Source organism: Myzus persicae, unplaced genomic scaffold (genome assembly GCF_001856785.1).
Source record: "Myzus persicae strain clone G006 unplaced genomic scaffold, MPER_G0061.0, whole genome shotgun sequence".
Taxonomy (NCBI): Eukaryota; Metazoa; Arthropoda; class Insecta; order Hemiptera; family Aphididae; genus Myzus; species Myzus persicae.
Window position 1 is genome coordinate 6967 of NW_019100611.1, and position 11327 is coordinate 18293.

Below are 11327 nucleotides of genomic sequence, written 5' to 3' on the forward strand. Positions count from 1 at the left end.
AGGTCAACAACCACAAAGACCATATTGATTGTACCTTTTATAATGGATTGATCATTGTTGAGCCGTCTAGTGAGTATATTTTTAAACATTAAACATAAATTAAACAAATCAAAACACTAAATGCCGTCCCACTTTTAAATAACAGACTGCGGACTGTCAGTTATGCATGAATTAAAGTAAAAGCATAACTGGTGTGGTTACAAGTTGTGTTTTTATATATGTCTGGTATTTTACATACCTATGTAAATGAGTGTTTGGATTAACTTACTGTAACAAGACTAGCTTGAATAAACTAATAAAATTAATTAAATCCTGTACCTTTTAATAAAAAGTAATTCTAACATTGTTTAAGTTACTTTTTTGTGGTTGTTTCTTAACTTACTCTGTATGTATTTTATTTTCACTAACTGTTAGTAACAATCAATTATCATTAATTATAGCATTTCGACAAAACTGCTATTTTTTTTTTAACAGGTACCTACTGTTGTGTAGAATATTTTCTTAGCATCCAAGAGATATCTTATAAAGTAATCTAAAACCTGTGATATTATTATTATTATTATTAGGTGGTTTATTGTTTCAAATAACATCTTCTTATAGTTACTGTTTAAATATTTCATAATTTCTTACGTGTTCTTATTCCACGCATACCAGACATTTGTTAACAATAACCTACCTAAACTCTATATTTAGTATTTCTGTATATTGTTTTAATTCCATCATTTCTGACAAAATAAACAGAAGAAATCAATATTATCATAATTAATAATTCTGTCTTCTTTAGGGATGCAATTGATGGCTATCCAGCGACAACACCGAGAACACGACACCCATTCTACAAATGAATCATCCGGTTGACAATGGTGCCTGTCTGAGTGCCAGTTACAGTATAAGCATATGTTTGTCATGTCTTCGGAATTCTCTAATAGATAGGTCTTTAAATATTCTCTATAAGTGTTAGGATCGAACTCTAAACAGAACTTGGAATTGTCCATAAATTTAAATGCGTAATATATTATATAAACTCCACAATTAAATGCATCATTTTGTTTTGGGACATTTTCAAAAGGGCATGGAATCTGTGTTAATGGAGTACTACAAGGTATGAGTGGATTTCCTATCATCCAACTGCAATCACTTTGGGGCGATACACTTGTGTATTCAAGTGAAACGTGGTCATTATGAACTAGTTCAGGCTCTGTGGGATCTGAATATGAAGAACAATTTTCAGTACTAGAATTTTCATTAAAATAAACACTATTTGAATTCATATTGTTTGTGTCATCCGATGGATTACACAACGACACATTGAAGTGTTTTTTACATTGTCTATACACTTTAATACGGTTACCTTGATCTACAGTGACTTTAATGTGTTTACATATGTCATTCAGAATTATGTGATTGTAATTTAAAAAATCAATAGACGTATAGTTTAAGTCTTCAATATATTTTATTATTTTACTATTCATTTCTGACACATTACATAAATCAGTATTGTTCATACTTGTAATACGTTTACGAATAGATGAAGTGTTTCTATTGATAGCATTTGCAATTGATTTTTTTAAACCGTTATCATTTTCTTTATTAAAGATGATATTGCAAATATTAGTTACACAACTGTCAAAAACTGAGACATTTCCAAAATTTAAATTTGGATATTGATTCTTAATAATATAATGAGCTACTTCATCCAATTTTTTGTTTAAACTCATTTTAAAGCTTATAAATAATTTTTTTCTGTGTCTGAATTACAAATTCGTTCACCCTTTTATCTGCCTGAGTAAGACCTCTTCGACTTTTTGCTGTCTGAGTTTAACCTCTTCGACTATTTCGTGTAGGAATTAACAACAATTCGTCGGCACCTTTGGCTGTCTGAGTTTACCCTCTTCGACAACTAAAATTATAACTAAAACTACAACTACAGCTATACTTAAAACTACTTTTTTTTGTTAACTACAACTACAACTATACAACTACCACTAAAACTACTTTTTTGGGTTTTTTTTTCTACTTTTTTTGGTTTTTTTTTTAAATTACAACTGTAGCTAAAACTAGAACTACAACTATTATGAGAGTTGATGTGATGCTGCTGTAAATAAGGCAATGCTGCTGTGCGGAAATGGTTCGGAAAAAGCAGGATCACAACTACACACCTGAAAAGTTTAAAATAGATAGGTTTTAATTTTTAAAATTACAAAAATATATTATATTCAAAAATTATACACTCCTATTTTAATTCACCATTGAACTTGTGAATACTGTGACAATAGCAGATATAGTTATTACAACATAATAAATAAAGTTATGATTATTAATTATTACTAATAGATACTGTTACGACACATCGTAATAGTATCGTCCGCGTCGCAGCGATCAAAGGTCCTTGACTGAACCCCCGCAAGCTCCACGTGCCAGTGCAGAAATCGGTGTTATCTGTTTTCCTCTCCTTGCATGCGCCATTATAATTATTATTCCTATCTATTGTTTCTCTCCATTATCATTATGTAAAATATTAATTATTATGTACAATTGATATCGTTGTTAATGATATCAATTCCACTTGTTGTTATTGCCGTATCATTCGGATTTTTTTTGTCGTACCTGTTGTTCACTTGTCTTGTCGTATATTATATACACGAGACCCAATATATATTATTCTGTATCGTTAATTACACGCAATAAAATCTCTGTTCACGCCATTGCGGCAAACTTCAAATCACCTGCAGTTGTCTGTTTTTAAAATCATCGCCCGTCGTTGACATTGCGTCAACGTCCAACTTCGACGTCTTGGCACACTTCGTGCTTGTCATTTTCAACCGCAGTCGATCGAGTGAGTACACGGAGATAATATAATCACGACATTCCTGCCAGCCTTCGTGGAGAATCCAATTCTTTGCCCGAGCTCGGGACTGGTGCCAGACTCAAGCGCGTAAGTCCGCCAGCAACCCAGTGCGTTGTGTGAGTGGCCGCTCCAGGTCGTCGGATTGCATTGCTCACCGGACCGGACCTTCACCTGCCGTAGTTTTTAAATAATTTTAAGTACAGCCTGAATTATAATTGCGCCCGGTGGTCATTGCACCAGACCGATCAGACCACAGGGACCCCGGCCCCATAATTAAACTGTACCATCCTTGACTCCGTTGTACCACCTCCGTCCATTCATTCCTCATATTGCCTGCCGCCGCCGTCGCCGCCGCCGCGAGGGTTCGTCACGGGCATATAGAATTGCCTATGCACGAAACCAATATGGGTATATTAGGTTGCCTATGCACTGAGCATCAAGGAGCGCATTAAGTTGCCTATACACCATCCACTTAAGGGCAGTTCAAAATTTTCATCGTCGACTAAGGTCGACTGGTCCTTCACCGAACACCCTCCATCATCTTCTCTAACAGATACAATAATGTCAAATATATTAAGTGTAGGTCAACACTTACCATGTATGTACTGACAAGTAACACTTTTTCAAATATATAAATAAAGTATATAAATGTATTTATTTATTAATCATGTAAAATTAAATTATTATCAAACCTCAATATTAAATTCTAGTCTACAACACTCGTCTGGTCTCACCAGCATACTACATAGTAAATTTGGATTCAAAAGTTATTGTAGTTGAATTAGTAATTACTAGGGCTCGGATTTATATGGTCAAATACTATATACGACAATACGGGACACTTACTGCTGTAAAACTTGGCGACCGGTCTTATCAATTCCCCCCGAGATTGATATTAAATTGCCTAACTTTACTCCTTAAAATATGATGATACTTCCCACCATTTTTGAAGTTTGAATATCAATAATATTACATTCGTACAATCGTACGAAATATTAAATATATTCATATTAGTACCTACTACCTATATTACAATATAATATTAAGTATACTGTTGATTTGTTATCAATTAACAAAATTCATAAGTTAACGGCAGAGTAATTACTTGCATTACTTTTAACTGCTTAAAAATGGTGTCCAAAAAAGTATGTAAGTCATTGTAAAAATGATTTAAGTGGTCAACAGAGGCGGCTTGAGTCTACAAAACTCCAGGAGCAAGCTCCACGAGCAAACCACCCACCCACCCATATTTTACTTAGGACATAATATATCCAATATACCTGATTTACAGCAAACCCCCCCCCCCCCCCCCACATAATAAAAAATAACTTGCTCATAGTTATGCTAATACACTCACCAACTAAGTTTAATAGGATTAATGCAATATTCATACATGAAGCAATAATTTCAAAAATATAAAATTATATAATGTGGTTTATTCTGTATTAAAAAATATGTCTTAACTCTTTATAACAAAATTACTTTAAGATGGCATAAGTTGTTTTTTATAAACTGATGAAATTGTACCCATGCGATCTATGGCTTTATCAAAATCGATTTCAATTAGTCCTTCACAAGTCAATAACATCATGTGTTCTAATCTTGAATCATTTGTAGTAGATCTTAATCTGGTTTTAATTAATTTCATTTTTGAAAATTTGCGCTCAGCTGAAGCGGAACCAATAGGCAATGTACATAAGGCTTTCAGCGCTAAAAATACATTTGGAAAGGTATAGCGTAAGTCTAAAGCACTCAACAGTTTAAAAAGTTCACAAATTGATTGTGGAGTCTGCACACTTTCATTTTCAGGTTCACTATGGGTATCAGAACTTGAAATATTGTCATCATAATTATTATCATTTGAATGAAAGGTGGTTGGCCATTTTGAACCAGATATTATGGATTCAAGATTTTGACATAATTGTAGATACTCTTCTTTGAGTTGAGTCATATCAATTTCTGGTAACCAATTACAAATTGCTTTAAATGAATCAGATGGTAGTGCAATTGTTTTACTTTTAACAGAAGACATCTTATCAATTTGAAAGATTGACATTTCTTTAACAATAGCTTTACTTTCTTTGAAATCAGATTTGAATTTTGACCATAAGGCATCCACAATAACAAAGAATGTTTCAGATCTGAATTTATCAAGTGGTTCTAATAAACTCTCATTACTACAGGTTTCTCCGACTATTCGTTTTGCTGTTATCTTTCTTTTAACTTCCAAACATGGTTCAATATTCCATTTATAAGCAAGGGTTTTTGCTTGTTGTTCAATCTGACTAAATACAAAATTTTTACTGTCTCTGGATCTCAATGTTATAATTTGCTCTAAAGCCCGATCAATAAATATAACAGCTTGAAAAAAATCAATATTAGCTGACTGTAAATACTTTGATACTGGTGAAGTAATATCAAAAATATTTTTGAAAACCACAAGCATTAAAATAAATTTAAATTTTTTAGTTTTTTTTACTAAATTTTTGGCCATATTTTTTGTGTTTGAATCATTATCTTTTTGTAATTCTTATAATGCTGCTAAAATTGCAGGAAACGTTAATAAAATCATTTGTATAGCTGAACTGTGCGATGACCAACGAGTAGTTGACAACATTTTGAATCTGAGGGGCCTTTGTTCTGGTATCAATTCTACTTGTTTGATTTTGAATAAAGCATTTCTTTTTCTAGCACCAAAATAAGAGTACAAACATTCTAAAACGCCAAAAAAATTTATTGCATCATTACAAGAACTACATGTATCAACAATAACTAGGTTTAGTTGATGTGCATTGCACCAAATATATATTGCTCTTGGTACTTCTTTCTGTATTAATGTACGTAAACCATTTACCTGTCCTTTCATAACATTTGCACCATCATATGATTGACCAATAAGCAATGTACGCCAATCAATGTTGTACGAATCACACATTTTGGTAAACAAATCGTAGAGACCTTTTGCGGTTGCATCTTCAGCTGGAGAAACAGCTATAAGGTTTTCATGAATATTACCTTCATTGTCACAATAACGCGCAACCATAACCAATTGATCAGTCTTAGCTACATCTGTTGATGTGTCCATAATTATTGACATATATCCAGATTTGCGAAGATTGTCAAGTATAGAGACTCGTACTTCTTCAGCAAGGCATTGCAGCATAATATTTTGATTAGTTTTACTTAGAAAATATAATCTACTTTTTTTAATGGAATTTTTAAATTGTTCTAAATAAGTCGCTAAAATTACATTATGTTTTGCAATAACATGAGCAAGATCAACAAAATTACCTCGATTTTGACTTAATTTATTTTCATCATGTACACGAAGTGCAATACAATGCTTGGCCAAATATAATGTAACATCTCTCATTAGAATTTTAACTACTTCTCTATTGTGCATTATTTGTTCATTATTTCCTTGTTTAATTTGTTCAAAAACTGAATACTTGGAAATATATGTTACTCTGTTAATTGCCGCTTGTCTATGTGCTGTTGTATCTTCATGTGATGATATTCGACGTTGTCCGTGTACCCAATCATTAACCCCATGCACTGTCCATCGCTTATCCTGATCACAATGGATTCCATGCAAGATACACCAAATGCAGTACATTCTATCTTTCGATACAGAATATGACAACCATTTCCGCTTTAAAATTCCCATTATCTTATCATTTTTGTTAAACCATTCTGGTAGAAATGATCGGTTAGTTTTTGTTGATTTTGGAAAATTGTGATTTATAATTTGGCAAGGTCCTAGTTTTATTACATAACAAAGAACTTCAGGAGAAATTTGTTGGTTCACCAAATTAGCTGGGTCATTGCAATTGTAATTTAATAATTTTTCTTCTAGATATTCTTTAGATGGGCCATTTTGATCTAAACAAAAATGTTTATTATTATAAGAAGGGTAAATTAAAAATTCATTATTACATAAGGTGCTCTAGGAGCTATAAAATTACAAAATTTGATTAGTATACAGTTAATTTTTTTATTTTGAATCAAGTGTAATTTTTCATTATTTTTAAATTATTCTTAACATTTACCTTCTTTATTGAGTTCAATGTGTTCAGTCTCTGGTACAGTATCAATTGTACATAACTGTTCCAGTCCACTTGATGGCTTAATTTTTTTAGTTGGAGATTCAACATCTGTCACACATTCCTAACACAAATACGTGTGTTAAACATTTATAATTAAAGTTAATTTTGTCAAATAATATACCTACTCAAGCCATATTATACAAGGATACTATTTAGCTAGTTCTACATGGACAATATAATTTAATATGATAAGAATTCAAGTATTTAATTTAAAAAAATAATTTATAATTTTAGTAAGTACCTCTTGCATATTGGACTGGTCACTCATAACTTCTAACTGATTATTAGATCCATTACTCAAACTATTGGTTGCAGCTATAAAATATAATGAGGAAAAAATGATTACTTGAATCTATTTTTTTGAATCAAGTGTAATTTTTCATTATTTTTAAATTATTCTTAACATTTACCTTCTTTATTGAGTTCAATGTGTTCAGTGTCTGGTACAGTATCAATTGTACAAACCTGTTCCAGTCCACTTGATGGCTTAATTTTTTTAGTTAGAGATTCAACATCTGTCACACATTCCTAACACAAATACGTGTGTTAAACATTTATAATTAAAGTTAATTTTGTCAAATAATATACCTACTCAAGCCATATTATACAAGGATACTATTTAGCTAGTTCTACATGGACAATATAATTTAATATGATAAAAATTCAAGTATTTAATTTAAAAAAAATAATTTTGGTAAGTACCTCTAGCATGTTGGACTGGTCACTTCTAACTTTTAACTGATTATTAGATCCATTACTTAAACTTCTTAAACTATTGGTCGCAGCTATAAAGTATAGAATAGAATAAAAGATTAGTTACATGTAATTAATAGGACTTGGATTTTAAAGCATAATAAATAACAAAAAAAGCACAAAACTGTTGTAAAAAGCTAAAATGAAACATATTTATTTTTTAAAAAAGCAAAAAAAGCATGACTTAAAATTAACATTAATTACTCAAATAATTAGTAATAATTTTATAAAAATGAATAAAAAAAAGTTAAAAAATTAATTTAAGTTAAAAAACATTTTACTATCATGTATTTAGCTAGGTTTTCATTACTGAAACTGACTCTATTTTCCGATAGGATTTTTAAATATTTATAATATAAATTGTTATTGCAGGTTTTCACATTTCTTATTAACTAAATAAACATTTTTTTTATTATTATAGCATAAGAACCATAATATAAAAATTCCACAGCTAGAAAAACTGAAAAAAGCATTTACACAAAAAAAAACCAAAATAAATTTGTTTATTTTGAATCAGAATGATGTGAATCGAATTTATTTGTAAAAATTAGATTTATATCTTATATATTTAAAAAGAAGCCTTTGCTTTAAAATCCGAGCCCTAGTAATTAATAATTATGTACTAATAAGAAATTTGTATTACATAAAAAGATTTAAGTCTGCTAACAATTAAATATACATGCAAAAACTATGTAAAATATTATAATAGTTTACTCACTGCTAATTTTTGAGTAATAAGTATTAATCAGATTACATCCAGTAAGAGATTTTCTTATTCTGCAAGACTTAATGTGTCGTTGCCAGTTAACTGCATTCAACTTTTGTTTTTTGATGCCACAAGGGCACATTTCATTTTTCGTGTTCAACATATATGTTTCTCAGATGAAATTATTAATATTATTAATTATAAATTATAAATTATAAATTATCTTTATTCACATGAAGTATGGTCAGTATGGACTGATATAATCAAGCAGCGTACACGGAAATTGTTAACAACAATAATTCTAAAAATAGTTGTGAGAACCCGTCTTTAGGGCCAGTAGTACCGTCAACGATTACACTTCGATTATACATAATCAGCTGATAACAGATAACCACAGACTTCTATAATAAGTTAGTATAGAATATGTCTGTGCAGATAACTAGACCGTGATATAGATACGTTAACATAGGTACCAGTCATACCATATTGTATTTTATAGTAGGTATACTAGGTATATGGATTATAATTTATACACAATTACAAATTAAAAGGTAATTGTAAGCATCTTACTTATGGCTAGTGGCTACATCAGTACATCCTTACATATTATTAGATGTTTCATGTTTGTTATATTGGTATGTTTATCTATTACATATTTACATTGTGGTTTGTTTTGCTGTTAAGGCTTAACTATATTTGTATGCTAAATAATTACCTATAAAATTTAGATTAAGTTACATATTGGTTTCGCATATTTTACTTCATAGTAGATACACACCCACCCATTTTCAAGTCAGGAGCAGACGCTCCTGGTGTTCTTAAAACACGCCGCCCCTGGTGGTCAACAGAGATTGTCTTTTCATTCATTTCCAAAAGACGTTCATATGTAAGTATCTGTTTATTATAAAAATCACTCTTAAATCATAATACACTAGAATTGTTATTGTTTATAATATTACAAATTACAGTTCTCAAAAATGGGTTAAGTTTGCAAACAATTCAAGAATAAATGAAATTATGAGAACTTTTGGACATTTACATCTGAGTTTAAATTATAGTATTTGTTCAAACCATTTTAACCCAGAAGATTTTGTACCAAACAGGGGTTCTAGTAGAAGATTGTAAGTTATACATACCTATATAGTATTAGTATTATATTATAAATGTTTTGTTTATGAATATTTTTTTAGATTGAAATATGGTGTAGTACCTTCATTAAATTTACCAGTTACATCTCCTCATTTAGCTAAACCATTGTTGAAAAGTAAGGGTTTGATACATTTGATTATAAAATATATACCTACTTATACCTAACTACTATAAATAACAAACAATTGTTTTTTAGGTTTAAAATTAAATTTCAATAATATTTTTGAAAATAGAATGAAACAAAATCAAATACACAGTCCAGTATTTTCAATGTATAAAAAATTTAATCGTTTAACAACTCCTAAAAAACTCACAAGTTCAAAAAAAAACATTATCCCAAAAGTTTCCGAGGAAAATAATTTTTTAACTGAAGAATGGAAGATGCATAAGAATCCAGTAAAACGATCACTTTTTGGATCAGATGTAGATGCATCAACATCAAATTTAGCAAATATGTTACCAAAAGATGAACATAATATTATGGATGAATCTAAAGCAGGTTTGAATATTTATAAAATGTTTCATTTCCGGTCTGGGACATGGTTTGTGTTGTATTTTTTAGTAATATTGTATTAAAATGTATGTACTACTAATTGTAAGAATAAGTAATAGAATTTAGATTTACAAGAGAAAAAAATTATTTACTCAGACATTTGTGAATTGCTATTAAAATAATAATCATTTAAATTATTATTTATAAATGTGTATTGTGAATGTTTTGTGGATAAATGTTACATAATTACATAAATATAATTGTTATATAATTATATATTAGTTTTGTCCACGATCTTGGTTTTGTGTAATGGTATATTGGTACCTATGTTATGCATTATGTTGGTTTAAGTGCTTTTTTTCTTGGTCAACTTTTGATTTTATCTAATAATTTACTATTATGTTTTTTTTCATCTTGTTGATGTCACCATTTTAAAAAAAACTATCTTATGATTTAATCATAAATGAGTAATGAATACATACACACATTTTTTGTTTTAGAAGTAATTTCTATGTCTGTTAAAACAAGAAATATTGTAGAACATCAAGAAAGTATTATCCAACAACTGAAGGTTAAGTTAAGAAATGCTCAGAAATTAATATGCAAGGGTAAAAAAACAATATTAAAACTGAAACAAAAAAATAAAAAAGAAGTGTATGACAAAAAATCCAAAATGGATAAATTTTTAAGATCTAACATGATAGCTAGGTCTGAATTTCGGTTAGGTCAATTGAAAAAAAGTGCAAAACGATACAAAGAAACAGAAAAGTCATTTGCGCTGGGTCTATATTACCACTCGCCTGTAGGCTATAAATTTATGAGATCATACCTTAATCTACCTGCTGTTAGATCACTGAGGAGATGGTTGCAGGGCTTAGATGTATCATGTGGTATAAATGAAAACATTCTGAATATCTTAAGTTTAAAATTTAAAACAGCTCCTATAAAAGAAAGATTAGTTTCAATAATTATGGATGAAATGTCATTAAAAAAATTAATATCATACAATTCACAGAATGATATATTTACTGGTTTTGAAGATTATGGTTCAAATATTTTTGAAAATCAGTCGTCACTAAAACATGGTAATCAAGCGTTAGTAATAATGATTAAAAGCCTTGTGTTACCATGGAAACAAATATTAGGGTTTTTTGTTTCTAGTGGTCCTGTATCGGGTGATCGTCTTAAACAAATTATGATACATACTATTCAAAAACTAATAGAATGTGGTTTGATTCCAAAGGTTATAATTTGTGACCAAGGATCAAATAA

At 29.8% G+C, this 11327-nt stretch overlaps 1 pseudogene; it reads left to right on the plus strand.

The window, feature by feature from the left end:
* Nucleotides 1-3978: 3978 nt before the first annotated feature.
* Nucleotides 3979-9921, plus strand: LOC111036696 (annotated as a pseudogene).
* Nucleotides 9922-11327: the final 1406 nt, after the last annotated feature.